Here is a 19,168-nt window from a genome sequence, read left to right as displayed (position 1 = left end):
ACCCTCCATCTCTGTCTGCAATTACAGAAGTCTATGGAGCTGATGGTAATGGTCTGGATTTGTCTCTAATGCTGATTCCAGGGATCTATAATTTTCATCAGCACCATATGACTTTTTATGGAACTGAAAAATGCACACACAGCTAATGAGCTGTGATTCTGAAGAGCTCCTGTCTTGATTGGGATAATTATTTTTATAAAGAAAATAATTAACAATCCCAGTGACCCGCTGATGGGAAATAGACGCCACTTTGGGCATCATTAATTATCCCTGGGCTGGTTTTCAGGACCCTTTTATCTCTTCTCAGTCCAGCCTGGACAGAGTGAGAGGAGAGAGGAGATCTTGTTTCTACTGTCCTCATAAAGCCTCTGCCAGGGGCCCAGGGATAGGAGGAAGAGAGCCTGTGTCTGATCCTTTAGCCAGGGAAAGAACTCTTGCCTTCTGTCTATACTGAAGCACACCCAAAGACTCTTGGACCTGGAATTCTGGTTTGAATTTTAACTGTGACCTTTTTAGCAAGTTACTGAACTTCTCTGTGTCTCAGAATATCAGTGACAAGAACTAGAAGAATCAAGACCTGAGAAGTACCATAGAGCTTAATGGCAGCTTATAATTATTTTCATAAATGATTCCGAATTCAGTCTCCTCATTGTGCAGTTAAGGCCCACAGAAGGGAGAGGACTTAGACCAAGAACTGTACCTTTGTGCCACTGTGTTTTATTTGCTTGCTTGCTTGCTCGTTTTTAATGTCACCATGGTATCTGAACTCTTCCTTATCCAATTCCTCCAGAAATATCCAAAACACTGACAATAGGGCATTTCTTTGCCTGAATTATCTGGATATATTTTAGCTTCTGTTTCATAGGTGTAAGGAAGGAGTATTAAATGTGAGGATTCTGCACATTTCAGTGTTTTATGGCTGGTCTATGCCACTTCCTTGCTGAGTGACCTCAGGAAAACCTTTGCAATAGTCTGCTCTCAGTTACCTTGTCTTTAAAATGGGGCTAGTCGGGCCTCCCCTATTGGCACAGCGGTTGAGCACTGGGCTGCAAAGCTGCCCGCAGCCTCTGCAGTGCCGGTTCCATCCCTGGCCACTGGCGAGGGTCTCACATGGTGCGACAGACCTCTCCTGCCATGCCCACTGCTCCCCTCAGCAGTGTATTTTGTAGGTCTGCCTGTTCTGTTCCCCGCTCTGGCTCTGGTGAATTCTCTCACCCTCCTGTGACTTCTGACTGTACCCAGTGCTTGTATAAATTAATAAATAAATATTAAAAAAATAAAATAAAATGGGGATAGTCATGGAACCTAGCACATATTTCATGAGATAATACCCATAATGTGAGTTAGCAAGTATGTGTATCAGTCAGCTATTGCCACAATGGTGCTGCATAACAAATCATACTAGCACTCAGTGTTTTAAAACATTGATCATTTATTTTCACTCTTATATCTGCAGGTTGACTGGAAACCAGCTTGATTAGGTTGAGTCTAGCTGGCTTGACTTTAGGTCTACACTACATGCATTCATTTCCTTGTGGTGGTGATTGCTCAGGACAGGTTTTCACATGACATCAGACACGCAGGAGAGACAGGCAGAAATACACAAGGCTTCTTAAGGCTTAAGCTTGGACCTGGCACTCTGTCCCTTCCATCTGCACCCCATTGCCAAAGCAAGTTATATGGCCAACCCCAACACCTATGGGGTGGAGAAATAAACCTGTGCCTCATGGGAAGGACTAAAGTCACATGACAAAGGGTGTGGATGTAAGGAAGCAGAAGGACAGAGAACAATAATGCAAGCTGCTACAATATACAATAATTGCCAGCAGTTTTTAGAAGAGACCAGTGTTTGAGCCCAATAGCTTGAGAATTAATGTGCCCATTTACAGGTTTCAAAGTTTCCCTTTCTTCTATGTTTCCCTTTCTTCACAATGCTTTCAAGCAAGAATTAGAATTCCCATCTTACAGCCAGGGAACTGGAGTCCAGAACAGCAATGGCGCTTGCCCTATATCATTGCAGATGAAGAGTGTGGCAGAATACAGCCTGAATCTGGGTTCCCAACCTCAGCCCCGAATAGAATTGGGTCCATGACCTCATATGAAAAGTGATAATTCCCAGTGACCTTAGAATCAAATCATCAAGACTTATTCATTCATCCCATGTGATGGAGGTGAAGGAGCTAAGTAGAGCCCCAAGAATAAGCATCAGTGTAGTGAGCTGTGGGGGGTACTCTCACAATCTCTCACAGCAGAATTTCCAAATGCTTCCCAATGGGAACTTCAGGCAGAGAGAACTGGGTTCCAGTTCCACCTCAGTTCCCATTTGGCATTTGATCTTGGCTATGTGAATTGATTTCTCTAAATCCTGGTTCCATACCTGTAAAATGAGAATGGTAGTCACAGCTATTGCACAGAAAGATTGTGAGGACCTATTCATTCATTCATTCATTCACTCATTCAAGAGATATTTAAGCTACCATGTGCCTGACACTGTTGTAGATACCAGATGACTTTACTCACTTGTGGCTTATAAATAACCAGAAGAAACAAATTGCAGAACACAACAGAAATAATTCTCAAAATTCTGGTTATTACCAGAGGAAAGTGGGGAGAGTAGGAGAGGATGGATGAGGTAATGTGATCATATATTGGCACTGGGACATTGGTGGGGGGGTAAGTCAAGCATGTGGCCAAGTTAAGGTGTGAAGTTACACTCCTAATGTTATCCAGTTATGTAAATGAATGACAAGTCAGTTGCATTTAATTTTAAAAAGAAAAGTATTTACTGATCACCCACATGTGCCAGGCTCCGTGCCAGGCTCTGTTGGTGATAATGAGGAAGACAGGACTCCGCTTTCGGAGCGATTGGGACTGTGTTCAATGGAGCTAATCACATAAACAAGTTCATCCTGACACATCAGTGGGTGTAAATAAATTTTCCTCTTGAGATAACATATGTGCTTTTTGGAGACCTTGTGATTCAGTGCAGGTGGTGGGATTTTAGACAGAGTGGCAGGTCTGTAGGGGGAGGTATCTCTTGGCAGGGGGGCCCAAATCACATATTGTCTTGTAAACTCACTAATTTGCAGGCATCTACTGTCCTGGTGAGCGCTGGAGTCATGCCTGTCATTCTTCACTCAATTTCCAGTGCACTGCATCATGGTTGACAGGGAGTAGGTGATCAACAAATATTTATGCAATTGGGCCTTGCTGGTGGCTTAGGAGTTAAGTCCCAGCACTATCACCCCAACAGGCTGAGCTCAAGCCTGGCCAGGGAGCTAACCCACATATGGTGCAGCAGACCTCTCCTGTCTTGCCCACTGATCCCCTTAGCAATGTTTTTCAGTCAATCCACCTGTTCTGCTCCCCACTCTGTCTTTGGTGAATCCTCTCACCCCTGCACCTCTGGCCTACACCCCAGTTTTCTATGCAAAAAAAATAACAAATATTTATGCAATGAATAGATGGACAGTCACTCACCACTGGAGACATATCTTTCAACGTAAAATTAAGTGAAATATTTATTATTAGAATGTATTATTTATTGAAGATTAGATGTATTATTAAAATTAAAAAATCCACTTCCTCCGTCCACTTCCTCCATCCCCTAAACCACAGGCTTCCCACATGTAGCTACATTGGACACACCGATACAAGATCAGAGTCTCCATCTTGGCAGAAAGCTTGGTGATCTGGAAGAGCAGCTCTCAGTGGGAGCAATTTTACCCCTCAAGGGCATTTGACAATGTTTGGAGATGTTTTAGTTGCTACTGGTATCTAGTGGATGGAGACCGGGGATGCTGTTCAACACCCCACAATCCACAAGACAGCCCCCCCACTGCAGCTGGTTGTTGATAAGCCCTGTTCTGAATGATCTGTCATGGTGAAAGCTGGTCGTGAGGCTTCCCACCTGCAGTGGTTTATTTATGTGAGTCTGTGATGCTGCTTTTCACTCGGCAGCTCACATATGTACATCACTCAACAGTTTACCAAGTTATCCTGTGTAATTCTCCCAGCCCGGGGAGATGATTAAGGTGAGCATCATTCCTTCCTTATGTGGCAGAAAAAGCAAAGCTCAGAAACGTTATGTGTCTCAGAAGGGAGCGGAAATGGAAGTCAAAGGTTTAACTTACAGGGAGGTTGTTTTTGCTCAGTTAAGGAAGAATTTTCCAACCATCAGGGTTTTCTGAAAGTGAAAGGACTTTCTTCCCTTGAAGGTATTTTGTCTGGATTAGACCATGGATCTGTCTTGCTGATTCCCAAAGTACTGCATGGATTAGAAGCTCACCAGACCACAGGACAGCCTCTGCAACCAGAGAGTTCTGAGAAATCTGCATAACATATTCCCTTCTTGGGCCTTCACATCACACTTGACATAACCTGTCTCTTTGTTTTTGTTATTTTTTTTAGCCTAGCATTTCTCACTACCACTTGAATACACAGTACCATCCCCACACCATGATAGGAGCAAGCCATGCATAGCATATTTAGAACCAGAGTTCAAGGAAACACATTTTGGGAAAGGTTGCTGCATAGCATAGTCAGGCATGGGATGAAATATCAATCCCTCTGTCCCTTGGTTCTGTCTGTACTTCTGTTACTATCTGTGTGACCATGGGCAAGTCCTTACATTTGGGAAGAGTCATTTGGTGAATCTGGACCTGGAATAAATGACTTACCCAAGGCCACAGAGCTGTTGGGTTCATTCCAGAGCTTGGCAAGCACTTATTTATCATTTTCCTCTTTTGTGACTCTTGGGAGTTTGTTTGGTTCTATGTGGTGTCTTCCTCCCCAGGAGTCTGAATCAGATGCCATGTGCCCTAATCATCTGCCTGATGCCACATCCCTAAGGAAAATTACATCACCTGCCTTGTTTAGACTATATTACCATGGCAACCATGGTTGCTCTTGTTGTGTGGATGGAGTAGTGGGTGGGTGCTGGTTGATCTAAAAGCAAGGGCAGGCCCATGAGTTTCAGGCTGATAAAGACATGTGTGTCTTCCAGGTGGTAACCGGATGGGTGTATGTGTCAGCATGCAACAATGTGTTTCCAAGACACCTGGGGAAAAATACTTGTGAATAGAAGACCTTTTTTTAGCTTCCTTTCATTCCAATCAAGTGCCAACATAGAGATGATCTAGAATGCCTAAGTGTTGGGGGTAGGAGGTGCAAGGTAGAGAAGAAAGGGTCCAAGGGAGGGTCCTTAGAGAATAGGTAGATTGGATTTGGGGGTGCTGCATTTCCCAATGTCTTGCACCCACCTTATTACTTGTCTGAGAGATTTAGGGTTGCCCCATGGACACAGCATGAAATGACATGTAATCACACAGCAAGAAAGTAATTTTCTGTTCAATTCACTTTCCATCCTTCTGATTGTCAAGGAGTTGTGTCAGTTTGGGACTACTACATTTTTAGCACCTCTCAACACTTGCTAATATTCCCTTCTTAACCGAAGAGGGAGCAGGTGCCAGGCTCAGAGCCTGGGGCAGGTAGCAGGGGACAGCTGGCCTATAAGATGCTCCTCTGTTTCCATTGCGTCTATTTTTAAGTCAATCTTCTATTTCTGCACAGGCCACTCATGTCCCGTCTCCAATTGTGATAAAAGCTTCCTGTTTACCTAAATGTATTAAGTCAAAAAGCAAGTCAATTTCAGGAATGTGAATATAGGGAACCCATAAAGAAATAGATAAAAAACCATGATTGGTCTTCTGTGAGCAGCTGAGATTTAAAAAGCACGTTTGCAGGGAGATGTGGCTTTGGAGGCAGCAAGTCTGGTTAAGTGTCAGTTTGGTCCCTAGTTATGTTGCCTCAAGCAAGACTTTTTGACGCTGAGTCTTGGTTTTGTAGTCCATCAAGTGGGGGGTAGCAAATTACCTGTCTTATATGGTTGGTGTGAAACAATCATAGGAAGCACATAATGGCAATTCTCACTGTGCTTGTCTTGTGACTTAAATATCAATTTGTACACATGGTGCCATAAGGGTCCAAGATTTGGGGTGAAACATGGTCTTTCTTTTTTTTTAAATTCATGCATACAAGAACTGGGATGCAGGCCAGAGGTGAGGGGGTGAGAGGATTTACCAGAGACAGAGTGGGGACCAGAACAGGTAGAATGACTGAAATACACTGCTGAAGGGAGCAGCAGGCGAGACAGGAGAGGTCTGCTGTGCCATGTCAGCTCCCTGGCAGGAGATCGAACTCATGCTGCAGCGGCTGCACATAGCTTCATAGTCCTGAGACTTAACCCCTTGCACCACAAGGGAGGCCCTAAAAGATCTTCTTTCTGATCAACATTTTCATAGTACCATTTTTGGAAGACTCACTCTGTGCCAGGTGCATTCTAAGCTAGCCATGTATTGGCTCATTTAATATTCCTTTCCAGTGATTCAGCAAGGTAGAAGATATTATTATCCCACTTTATAAATGAGGAGCAGGGAGGCAAACTATAGTTTGAAGACCTGCAGTAATGTTTTGTTGATGATGAGAGTGATTGCACTAGTTAGGAGTCCTCTGGTTACCAGGGACATAAACCACACACCACTGTATCTCCATTATTCTTATAACTGGAAAATTGAATAGCATCAGGTCTAGCTGGATCCAGAAGCTTAAATAGTCTTATCTCCTCCTCCATTTCTTAGACCACCTTTCCTCTTGACAAGGTGACAAGGAGGCTGCCAGGAGCTCTGAGTTTTCGTTTACCTTCTTTAGCTACCACTAGCAAAGGAGGATCCCTTCTCAAAGACTTCAATAAAAGTTCCAGAATTGAGTGTCACCAGCTCTCACTGACTTAGTTTGGATAGATGCCTATCTGGGAATGAATCACCATGGCCAGGGGCATGAGATACTTTGATTGGCTAGAAGTGGAGCATAACCAATTCCCTGAAATTGAGTAGAAGCAACCTTTGCTTGAATCAGTTAGCCTGAGTGTAGAAAAGAAGATGATCCCTTGGAGAAGAATCTATTGTTCATATAACAATAGAGAATGGATCCTCAGCTGAGAAAATCATACCTTCTGTAACTCACTCAGTCTTCATTGAGAAGATTTATGGGTTAGGAACCTGCAGACTGGGGTTTCATCACTTCTCCCATTGGTTTGCTCTGTGACATTGGACAACCCCATAAACCCTAATGGGTCTCAGCATCTTCAGTGGTTACATGGGATGGTAAATTCTTGCCCACATGCCTCGAAGACTATTTTAAAGAGCACATGCAATAGTGTTATTTATAAATGTAATTAACTTTGCAGCTTTTTCCACTCTCCATGTTTTCTTTAAAAAACATACTTTAGTCTAAGTTATTCTGTTTGAATCCAAATGGCTAGTACCCCTCTCAAAATACTGACTTAGCCAGTTCCTGCTGGATTTTTAGGTCCCACACAAAAATAAAGTACCATACATTTGCTATGTACCCAATAAGCAGTTTCAAAGTGGGCAAGTGACATCTTACCAAGGTGTCTACCTGCCAAGATCCTCTGTGGCCAGAACTGTGCTGAGTATTTTGCATGTTCTGTGTCATTGAGTTGTCCTGACAGCTCTGTTGTGAATAATTTGAGCCAGGAAGGATAACACAGAACAAACAGTTTGGGGTCTGGAGAGCTGGGTTTAAAACCTGCTTCTTCTTCTAATAGCAGCAAGACCATGGCGCAAGTCACTTAACCTCTATGGACTTCACCTTCCTCATCTGTAAAATGGGAACAGCACAGAGGCCGTGTCATCAGGGTGTTGGGAGGATACAATGAGTTAATGCATGTAGGATGCTTGGCATCAAGCCTGGCACCTAGTGGGCACTAGCCCTAGTGGGCTTCAGGCCCAGTCCTGCCTGCTGCCAAGGCCCATATCAAACTGCCTTATGAAAGAAGCATGCCTCTTCGGGGGCCATCTAGGGACATTCTTTTGCTTCCAGCCATTCAGGGTCTCTGTCCCCTCCAGTCTCTCCAGATTTGCTCTATACACTCAGGCTACAAATTGCCTGCTGCAATGTCCTGAAATAACTCTGATTTTCTGGCCAGCCCCCCTCCCAGCCTCCCTCCTACCCAGCCCAGAATAGCCACATTCATCATGGCTCCAAAACAGACTGCAGGATGCTTCCTCCCCTTTGATAATAGCTCAGCCTTTTCTCAGTGCCAGTATAACCCAGGCCACGTTGCCTGGTACAGCCACAAAAAGGCTTAGGTTTGCTGTGTTGATATATAGAGACACCGCTTGATTTCACTTGCAAGGAGATATCACCGTTACACCTGGGTTGGGAGATAGGGGTTAGGAGACATAATATTATCTCACTTTGCCAGCGGTGAAACCAAAAAGCCAGTTACAGGTTCTTAGTCATGGTCTTATGTGATATTTCCATCCAGCTTTGCCTTTAAGCTGACCTCCCTTGTCTCACTTACAATGTCCTTTCTGTGATTTGTAAGATTTGGCAGACCTGGTTCCTGGCCATCTTTCTGACTTTATCTTATCCCTTTCTTCTTTCCCATTGTGCTTGGGTCCATTCCACCTGTCTTCAGTTTTCCAAACTCCCTAGTTCTTTCTCCCACCTCAGGGCCTTTGCATATGCTATTTTCTCTGCCTGGCATAATCTCACCCAGCCCTCCCTTGGTTATTTCCTTCTTACCATTCAGATTTCATGCAAGTGTTTCCTCCCTTCCTTTGTTGCACAAATTACAAATTATAATTACATTTATCTCGAAGAACACTCTAACTGCTTCTTTCATGTCTGACTCCTGGCTAGATTTTATAATCCATTATGGTAGAGACCCTGTCTTGTTCATGAAGTTTCTCCAGAGCCCAATCCAATGCCTGATCCATAGGAGAAGTTCAATAAATAATTTTCAAGGAGAGGAATATTGACAACAATACTATATAGTAACCATCATCACCCACATTCAACAGGTGATGAGACAGAGGTGCAGAGTATTGAAATATTTTGCAAGGTCACTGCTCAAGGGTAGACACAGAAGATAAAATAAAACTCAGGTCCCCAGACATTCAGCCCAGGGTTATTTCTACCTTTGACAGCTGTTTTTAGAACGTATTTTCTCCCAAGTGATGCCAGGAAGGACTCTACCCAGGATGTAGACTCTCTGAGCTGAATCTTGACTTCCATAGGCAATCACTAGAAAAGAAGGAGAGGGTGTTCTAAGCAGAGGCAACAGCAGACACAAGACGTGTAACTGCCTCATAGTAAGCAGTGAGCATACAACAAATGTTTTCTTGGACTTATTCACTCATTCATTCATTCATCTGTTCCCTATTTACTTGAGATAGACTATGTGCTAGTCATTTTGGGAGGACAATAAATATATAAGGAAGTAATGCGAGATGCAAAAAAATGCATAGGTAAGTAATTCAACATGCTAATAATACCAGTTAATCTTGAATTGATATCATGTCCCAGACACTGTATTAAGTGCCTTTCATATACTGTCTCATGTTTAACCACCATGATGATGAGGTCAATATTCCCTGCCACTCATATGGGAATTGTCCCCATTTTACATAGTGATCGGGGGAGGCTTAAAGAAATTAAATGACTTTGTCATATCATTCACTCCTTAGGTGGAAAAGCTAGAATTGGAGCCTAAAGAGCTTGAGTCAAAAACCCAAATTCGTAAACCCTTGATCACCTCGCCCTTTTATAGCTCCCCTATGGGAAGTGTCCATCATAATGTAGATTTCCAGAAATAATGACTTGAGCATTCCTCAGAACTTAAGTATAAGCTGTTGTCAGAATATCTCTTCCCACCTTTCTGATACTCTCCAGAGTTGGAGACCAGCCAGCCACTCCCTCTTCCCTGGAGCACATTCTCCAGCTCCATGCCTCTGCCTCACCCTTACATTTTTCTTCCCTTAACACCCTTCATCTTCTCCCTGCCCATGGCTGCCAAATTCAGTGCCATCCACTCCACCTGCAGCTGTCTCTGATACTCAACTACCTCTCTAGTTGAGAGGGCTGTGATCGATTTTTCCCCTGAGCAGAACCAGACATGGAAAAAGTCACCTTCAGATCCTGCAATTACCTCACTCTAGATTTTAGGTATTGGGGTGAAGACACCTCTGCCCGGCTCTCTTCTGTGCCCGGGCATGTGAATAACAGAGAAGCATTTCAGGGCCTCCAGGGCCATCCTCAGCCCTGAAATCATCCTTGTTTCGGTTTTGGCTTTAAGAAATATTTATTCTACCAGTTACATGTCCCCTTCTAAACCCACTCCTCAAGACTTCGACTTCATACTCTCCCTTGCCAACTCTGTTGAAAAGACCCAGAAGGATGTTTGTTCACTCATTCATTCATCTATTCACTCATTCATTCATTGTGACAGACACTGAGCTAAACTCTGGTGCAACAATGAACCCACCAGACATAGACACCAATAAGAACTTACTTTCTCTCTCCTTCAGTGATGGGGCAGCAGAAGAGGGACATTTATTAAGGGCTTTGTGGAGACAGGGAAGACTTTGAGAGGAAGTAATGATGAAGATGAAACTTGAGGCATAGCAGGACTTGACCAAGAAAGAGGAAAGGAGTGGTGAAAACTTTCCCCACTGTGTGAAAAGACTGACATGAGAAAGGGCCTGGTTTACCTAGGAGAATGCCACCCTGGCTAGACTATGGGGTGTAAGTCAGGAGCTGAAGCAGGAAGGGATCAGATCCTGCTGAGCGCCATAAAGGCATGATCTTATGTTAATGATAATGGGAAGACACAGACAGTTTTAGATGCCTTCTTTGTGTCCCATGTCAATGCTAACTTGGGTCTTGACACCTCTATTGTATCTTTCTCCCAGGAGATCTTTACTCAATACTAGCTCAGATATAAGCAGCCCATAGCTGGTCAGATTCCAGGACTGAAGTATCCAGCAACACTGGGGGAAAGAGAGAGGGTGCAAGGTCCTTCCATGCTGGGGATTTGAGGGAGATTTGAGCTGACTGGCTAAGTCAGTTCTCAGCTTGATGCCAATCCAGAGAGTGGAAGTAACCCCAGAGTAGGCAAAATCTAGGCACTGCTCCTGACTGCCATGTGACTCTGTGTGAATTTAGCTCACTTTATTAACCTTGGCTTCTCCACCAATAAAATGAAGTGATTGTAGGGCCCTTTCAGCTTTGACATTCTGTGAATTTAGTGGGTATCAAGGGGGATAAAATCTGAGGTGATTGGGACCAATGAAACATCTTGCATATTGGTTCAGGTGGTAAAAACCCCCTTTCCTTTAGAATTAACCACTTAAGGTACAGATAGACAAAGAGGAAAAACAAAATTGCAAATTGCAAAATTCCCAGGAGAATCATGGATCCAAAGGAAAAATGGCCATTGATTTAACACTCCAATCCCACACTGTTGAACACTCATGGGCAGATCCATGCACACATTCTCTCACATCTCCACTACATAGATAACATATATGTGTGCATTCACAGACATGCTCTCTCACATGCAATCTTATACAAACTCCTTTAGGATCATTCTGTGCCTTAAATATCCTCAGTTCAACCAAGTTTCAGTGGAGAGTAAGGGAGACTTAACTGAATGAGAATTAGTTGACTTTCTCCATGTATCGTATACTACTTCCTTGACTGAAATCCTCCCCAAGCATGGTTCAAAGGAACATAATAATGAGGATAAATATTTCAGTTCCATCACACTCAACTTCCCATCCCATCGTAAACCTTGGAGAACTATTCCCATATGCTGAATCCTCCACATTCCACATTCTAGGTCTTCCCATATCCTGAAGGACATACCTCCAGGGACAGGCTTCTGGAACGAGATCAGCTCAATCTTGTTCTTATTATACATCTTATCAACTTTAACTGAGTGTATTAGATGGGAGAAAGAAACGTAACTTTCCCCTGCCAATCAAATCCTGGTCACTGACTAGTTTGCTTTTATAAGGAAATCTTGTACTCCATCACTTCATTTCCTCTGCTTTTCTTTTATGATACCCTACTTCGTGGTTTATCTGAGCATGCCTACTTTCTCCTACACTTCTTAATGTAAAGTTAGTGTGTGTGTGTGCAGGTGTGCACGTATGCACAGGAACACAAAGCAGCATTTGTGGCAGGACTGTGTGTTCAGTGGCAGAAAAGTCCTTGAAGGTTGGAGAAATGAATAATGGAAGGAAAACAATCGCCACCTTGTCAAACCCCAGACTGAAAATTCTTCAAGATGGACTCAAAAATAGCAGTGCTTCCTGCATGTTAATTAACTTGTTCCAAAGGTGGGGGCAGAGTGTCCTTGAGATGTGAAGACTAGGAAAGAAAAAAAAAAAAGTGTCTCTCTGTGTGTGCACTTGGGCATGTGGGCAGAACTTCCGCTCAGACCCAGGGGCTTGGCTGATTCATGTCCCTGAGAGCCTGACAGAGGTTCAGCACCGAGGACAGCGGCCGCTGATTAAACCTCTAAGGCTGTGGGGAATCCAACCATGAAGCTACCTGGAGGCAATACAAGCCACCCTTATCTACTGAACCTACTAGTTACATCATCTTTTTAGGTTTTATGGGAAATGTGTGTTCCTTCAAAACTTCATGTAAATCTGTATTTTATAGTGTGATAAATTCAGAAACATCTTTCTTTTTAATTCCCTAGAAGTTTTCCAGGAGAATGGGATGGAGAACTTGAAGTTTTGGCTCCCTGATTTCTAAAAAGATAGGTGTGTCCAGAGATGGTGTAACTTATAGTTAGGAGTATAATAGGACTATGTCAAGGTTTCTTGGCATTTGTAGCAATGGGGGGGGAGTCGGGGCACAGATCATTCTTTGAGAAATGGCACTGTCCATTGTAGCATGTTTGCAGCATATCTGACCTCTTCCCAGAAATGCCTGTTATACTTCCCCAGTCTTGACTAACAAAGGTGTCTCCAGAGATTGTCAAATGCTTCTGGGGTGGGGGAGGGCAAAATCTCTGACCTTCATTGAGGACCTGTGGACTAGATGAGTCGGGACTTGAATCCTGATCCTGTGATTTGTTAATGTCCCTGGGCTGTTGACTTGCCAGCTTCCTATTCAGGAATCTACTTTCTCATATGCAAACTGAAGACATTAACATTTGCCTTATTGAGTTTGTGTGGGAACTGAATAAAATACTGCTTTTCAACTTATTTGTGGTGGGTACATAGTAGTAAGTCATTAACAGATGCTAGCATCAATAAGGTGGCTGCCATCATCTTCATCATTATCATCATCATCTTCATCATCTTCTCAACCATTTAACTGCAGAGATTATGCTGTCCTATTTCTAAATAATTCATTCCAAAACCATTACTAGTGTCCACTAGATATTTGGCACTTTGCTAGGCAATGGATGTCAAAGATGAACAAGATATAGTCTCTTTCCCCAAAGCACTAGAAGTCTTGGATTTGACCTCATGGTCACAGATGTATATGAATTTCATATCACTGTATACTTTGTAGTTTATCCTGCACGTATCAATAAGGATGGGTTTGGTTGTGCTGCACTATAAATCAACCCCCAGATGCCAGGGGTTTAAAACAACATGCACACATTACAAGTCCACCATGGCTAGATAGGAATCTCTGTTCCTGTTTCCTGTTGTCCTCACTCAAGGACCCAGACCGAGTGAAACTCTACCATCTTGAATGTTTGTAGTTACTAGAGCTTGGGGAAAGTGGGAGCAGAGAGAAACACTTACCTTTGAAGGCATATATTCAGAAGTTATACACATCATTCCTTTCATACTTCATTATGCAACACAAGTCATAGCATCATATCTACATCCAAGGGAAAAGGTAAGTGCCTGGAAGAAGTAGGATATTAATTAACAGCTATTAACTACCATACTACCATTTCACAAGTGCTAGACATTGGTCTGTTGGGGGATATTATGAGTCAGAGTGAAAGATTGTACAACCCTTCCCACCAACAGAAATAACGTAGTAGTTCCATCTTACTGGTGGCAAATAAGGAATATCATGTCATGCCAAACATGGCTTCATGCTTTCTTGACATGAAGAATAGGGGGTTGGAGAGAAATACACACACACACACACACACACACACAGAGAGAGAGAGAGAGAGAGAGAGAGAAAAGAGAGAGAGAAATTAATGAAAGCCAGGGGTCTGACCCCCCAAATCCATTCCCAAGCCACAACATCAGATCCCCAGTATTTAACATGTGATGATAATACTGGGTTGAGTGCTTAAAACATCACAAGAAGAGCTCATACTTTTCAAAAGAAAACAAGAAGCAAAACAATACCCTCACATCTGGTTGTTCTGATTATCTTCCCAAAATAATTAACAAGGAAATTTGAATGGGAGCAGGGCGAGACCAACTCCATTGATTTATAGCTCAAATAGGGATAATCCACATCAAGGCTCCATTGGCCATTTCATTTTGACTTCCAAAGGCTCCATTATTAATTCATTTCTAAAGTGATCGTTCTCACTCCCAAGGGGTGTATCTCGCTAAACTACGTGCTTACAAAACTCTATTTGATTAAAATTTAACAAGCTATGTTATTGGCAAATAAACTATTTATTTCAGTGCTGTTGCCAATGCCAAAAGGAATGTTTCAAACAAAGGAATGGAATTGACACACTAAAGAGATTGTCATTAATAATTGACAATAGCCAAAATGTAAGTATATGCATATATATTTCTTCAGTGATGGCATTAGGGTATAACAAGCGAAAGGAGTCAGTCAAAGACCTCTGGTTCCTACTTATTAAAAGGGGTAAAACCAAGAAAATGAAGTTAGTTTGTCTTAGGGTGGCGTAGTAGAAAGAGCATTTTAAAAATTAGCCAGAGCCTTATCGTTACCTTTCTGTGCAACCTTAGGGAAGCCACTTAACCTCCCAGAGCTGTTTCCTCTTTTTCAAAATGAGACTGAAAAAACTTTGCTTATTTAAAACTTAGAGTTTTGTCAAGATAAAATGAGAGAAAATGCATCAATATGCTTTGGAAATGCAGAAAGTGTTTTATAAATATCAGAATTATAGCAATAAGGGCTTATCTAGCTTATCTATTTTATTTCTCAAACCATGCACTGATTTTCCCAGTAGAAACTTGGGAAAAGACTGTTCTCTTGTGTTTCTCTGTGTCTTTGGGGAGTTTATAGTCCCAGAAAATCCCCAAACGAAGTTTGGCTTCAGCTGATGACATTGATTTAAGTAAATTGCCCCATCGACCCTCATATCCCAGCTTCACTGCTAACAGTAATAGTTACGGTTTGTTTAGTGTTTACTTAATAAACACCAGGAATCGTGCCAGCCTCTTTATGTACAGTATGTATTATCGCACAACCACCCCCATGAGATGGGCACTATTAACACTTCCATTTTTCTTGAGAAGACATTTGAGGCTCACAGAGCAGGTACTTGTCCAAGACCCTGCAACCAACAGCGGGTAGGAATAGTGGTCAGGAACCTACTCAGGCCTGTCTGGCTCCAGACCTCATTCTTAACCACCTGCCTCCTTTGGTTTTCGTGTTGGCTGAAGACGTGCTGATATTTGTTGCTCCCTGCCCGCCTCCCACCAGGATATAGATTGCTCTGGTTTAAACATGGGAACATGAGCCAATTGGAATGCCAGTGGGGTACAAATACTAGGCCCTCTTGATTGAAGGTTTTTCCCTTTGAATTTATAGTACCAGGAACAATTTTTAGCCCAGAGTAGGTGCTGAGGACCAGCCTTTGGCAAAATGTCGTGTTAGGGGTTCCTGAAAGGATGCAATGGCCTAGGCGACACATTAAGGGCTGAAGGGAAGGGGATGAGGTAGTGAGGAGACACTGACACTCGATGAGGTGCAAGTATTTTTTACTGAGGGACTAGGGTTTTAGAAAAATCCTATGGGAGGGTGGTTGAGTATATGAGAGATGGAGGGGTGAATGGATGGATGGATGGATGGATAATGGATGGGTGGGTGGGTGGATGACTGGAAAAATGGTGGATAAACAAATGGAGGGAATTTCTACTTAGTGGATGGATGAATAGAAAAGCTGACTTAGCAACCACGAAGGGAATCCCTCGAATTTGTCTGCCTTTGAAACCTTGTTTGACAAAAGAGTAACCCCTCAATATCTGTTACTAACTTTTTGTTATCATTTATCAATATTAGCTATTTGCTGCTTTCGTGGCCCCAGGATTTGGGTGTTCTTTGAAGATACCATTTTTAGTTTCGATGCTCATGTGTTGTTGGCTCAGTGTTACATTTTTTTCCTCTGTATACTAACAAAAACAGTGGTTACTACGTATTGATGCTCATAATTATGTGTCATACCTGATTTACTATCAATATGCAATGCATTCACAATGTTGATATTATGTCCCATTTTATAGATTGGAGAGGTAATTCAGTTCTACTCAGGTGAAATAGGGGCAGAAACAGGATTTAACACTAAGTGAATACAGCTACAAATTGGGTGCTTGCTACTCTATAAGACTGGTTCTCAAAGATGGTCCCCATATAGCAGAACAAGCATCACCTGGGAGCTTGTTAGAATTGCAAATCCTTGGTTCCTAACCCAACCTACTGAGTCAGAAACTCCAGGGATAGGGCCTGGCAATCTGCACTATAACAAGGCCACCAGGTGTTTCTCATGCACATTTCAGCCTGAGAACCACTGTTCTAGAAATGTTTCTTTCTTAGGTTGCATTTATACTAAAGTACTTTCACCTGATGTTTCTCTGGCTGCAGCAGTGACTGGATGTAGGGAGAAACTTATACCAGGGAGTAAGTTACATATTCTTTCCTTTCTCCTCAATCCTATACCATATCTTGCTCCATCTGTGCAAGGGCCTCCTACCCACCTTCCTATCACTAGCCAGTGGTAGGAAAAAGCCAGGCCTCAGCCAGAGCGAGAGAAGCTCTGTGGCGTGCTGAGTGTGGATTACCGTGCCCGGGGTCCATCACGGATGGCAGATAAATATCTAAAACTCCCAAAGCCATGGAAACAGCGGCTCTTCAAGGTGATTTTGCACACACACAAAAGGAGAAGGGAGTGGAGCTCAGATGAGGCACCCCCGCCCCACTGGGCTACCCAGCCTCTCTCTATGTGGTTGAAGGGGGTATGGCCCCTGCTCCCACTGTTCCTAGTCTACATTCCTACACACTCACATCTTCATATAGCTCCTGAAGCCAGAGGGCTCTTTCTGAAGAATGGGCCTGACCGTGTCACTCCTATTTCATAACCATCAAAAGCTCCCCACCACTCTCAGAACAATGCCCAGATACTCCCCCACCACTTGCTAGGCTCTGCCATCTCATTCCATCCTTCCTCACTCCGGCCACTCCTTCTTCACGTCCACCCAGGACCCTCCACGTTCCCTTGTAGTTCTTCTATTTAATTACAGAAATTTTGCTTCTTCCACTGGACTGTGCTCTCCATAAGGGCAGAAATTGTGTCTGTTGTTCTCAACCCAGTACCTAGTACTGTGCCTGGCACATATTAAGTGCTAATAAATATTTACGCAAGTAAAGCCTGGGAGCCCATCCCTTTCATCATAGTGAACCTTACCGTAAGCCGAGTTTGATTTGTTACCTTTTCCTAAATCTATCGGGTCAGACCTTGGGCTCTAGAAGGTAACAGGGCTGAACTGAATCCTGGTTCCTTCACCCACACCCTGACCTTGGGCATGTGCTTTCATCTCCTGAGCCTCAGTTTCCTTACCTGTAAAGCAGAGCTCAGTTGGGAGAGATGAAATGAGAGCGTGCACCAAAGCTCTTAGTATTAGCACCAAACCATCTGTTTTTCACAAATTGAAGCTCCCTAGCTATACTGCAATTCTTCCAGTGGCTGGTGGCACACACCATCTAGCAGATGGTCATGAAATATAAGTCCACTGGGATGTCCAAGTGGGGCAGAGCTTGGGACTGTCCCAGCATAACCAGGGGCTTAAGTGCCAGGCTCCAGATTCAGACTGGGCCGTGCCTGGCTCCTCCATCCCCAGCTGCATGAGCTTGGGCAAGTCTCTGACCTTCCCAGTTCCTCAGTTTCCCCCTCTGTAACCCAGCCCTGGTAACAGGACCTGCCATGGCCATGGGGCACATAGAGTGCCCTGCTAAGCCAGTAGGGGGTCTGAGCTGAATACATGTGAGCTGTCGTCATGGGCACAACTGCCTTCATCGCTGCTATGAATGTGTCCAGAAGGACAAAAAAGGAGAAAAAGCAGGCTTTGTGCAGACTGCTGCCCCACAGCCAAATCCTCCGCTACCTTTTTCCTTCCCTCCCCTTTCTAAACTACCCCCTTCAGCCACATAGAGAGAGGCTGGGTAGCCCAGTGGGGGCGGGGGTGCCTCATCTGAGCTCCACTCCCTTCTCCTTTTGTGTGTGTGCAAAATCACCTTGAAGAGCCGCTCTTTCCACGGCTGTGGGAGTTTTAGATATTTATCTGCCGTCCGTGATGGACCCCGGGGCACAGTAATCCACACTCGGCACGCCATGGAGCTTCTCTCGCTCTGGCTGAGGCCTGGCTTCTTCCAAGTACCCACCATGGAGGTGTCGGGTGTAGCTGATGGATTTCCAAAGCCGAGAGACAAAATGGCACTTGTTCCTATTAACTGATCCTAAAAGGAAGGAGAGGCTTAAACATGGAGAGGCTGGGGGTGCTTGAGAGAAGGAACAAGATGATCTGGAGTCTGGGGGTCATCCCCACGTAGGACTTGGGGCAGTGGAGGGGGTGAGCGATGGCCTTGCATTTCTCTGCCTCCTGTTTAAAATGCTATCCCCAAAGATACTGTTTTGGGGCCTCTTTCTCTTTCCTGCCTGTCTATCATTGGAGAGTCGGGAATTGGGGAATCTAAGCCCAGAGGGTATAATTCAGGGTGGCTGAGGGAGAAAGCCTCAGGGGGAAGGCTATGGACTTGGGACATATCCTTGGGCGAAGTTCAAGGTGAGGCAAAAATAGAAGCAAGAGCCCCTCATAGTAAAGTCAACCTTTAAAGACATGGAAGGCAGAGCAGGAGGAAGAAAATGAAGGGTTTAGCCTGTTACCTGTGGTTCCCGCCTCTGGGCAGGCGCGGGCATCACCTGCCTGGAGAGCTTTCTATGGAGATACCCATGTCCACCCCTTCTCCACCATGACCTATACGAGCAGGACCCCTTGGGGCAGGTCCAGGCATCTGTATTTACAGAAAGTGTCTTGCCTGACTGAAGTAGCTGATCAGCATGTGCTGTGGATCCACATTTGGGAGCCATGGATTTGAGTGATTGCAATGT

General features: G+C 43.9%; 1 protein-coding gene and 1 long non-coding RNA gene across 2 annotated transcripts in view; one reads left to right on the top strand and one right to left on the bottom strand.

The window, feature by feature from the left end:
* SRRM4 (serine/arginine repetitive matrix 4) overlaps window positions 1–19,168 on the top strand; it is a 141,704-nt gene that overhangs the window by 54,308 nt on the left and 68,228 nt on the right. The gene's annotated exons all lie outside the window — the stretch shown is intronic.
* LOC119244928 (uncharacterized) lies at window positions 5,354–10,245 on the bottom strand. Its single transcript, XR_005125160.2, has 3 exons — window positions 10,016–10,245; window positions 9,006–9,111; window positions 5,354–5,617 (listed from the first exon to the last, which is right to left on the bottom strand). It is a non-coding gene; the product is annotated as an uncharacterized LOC119244928 (long non-coding RNA).

The sequence above is a fragment of the Talpa occidentalis genome, unplaced genomic scaffold (genome assembly GCF_014898055.3).
Source record: "Talpa occidentalis isolate TD23 unplaced genomic scaffold, MPIMG_talOcc4v2.1 talOcc4.14, whole genome shotgun sequence".
Classification (NCBI taxonomy): Eukaryota; Metazoa; Chordata; class Mammalia; order Eulipotyphla; family Talpidae; genus Talpa; species Talpa occidentalis.
Note: the sequence above shows the minus strand (reverse complement) of the source record. Positions and strands in the feature narration are given on the sequence as shown.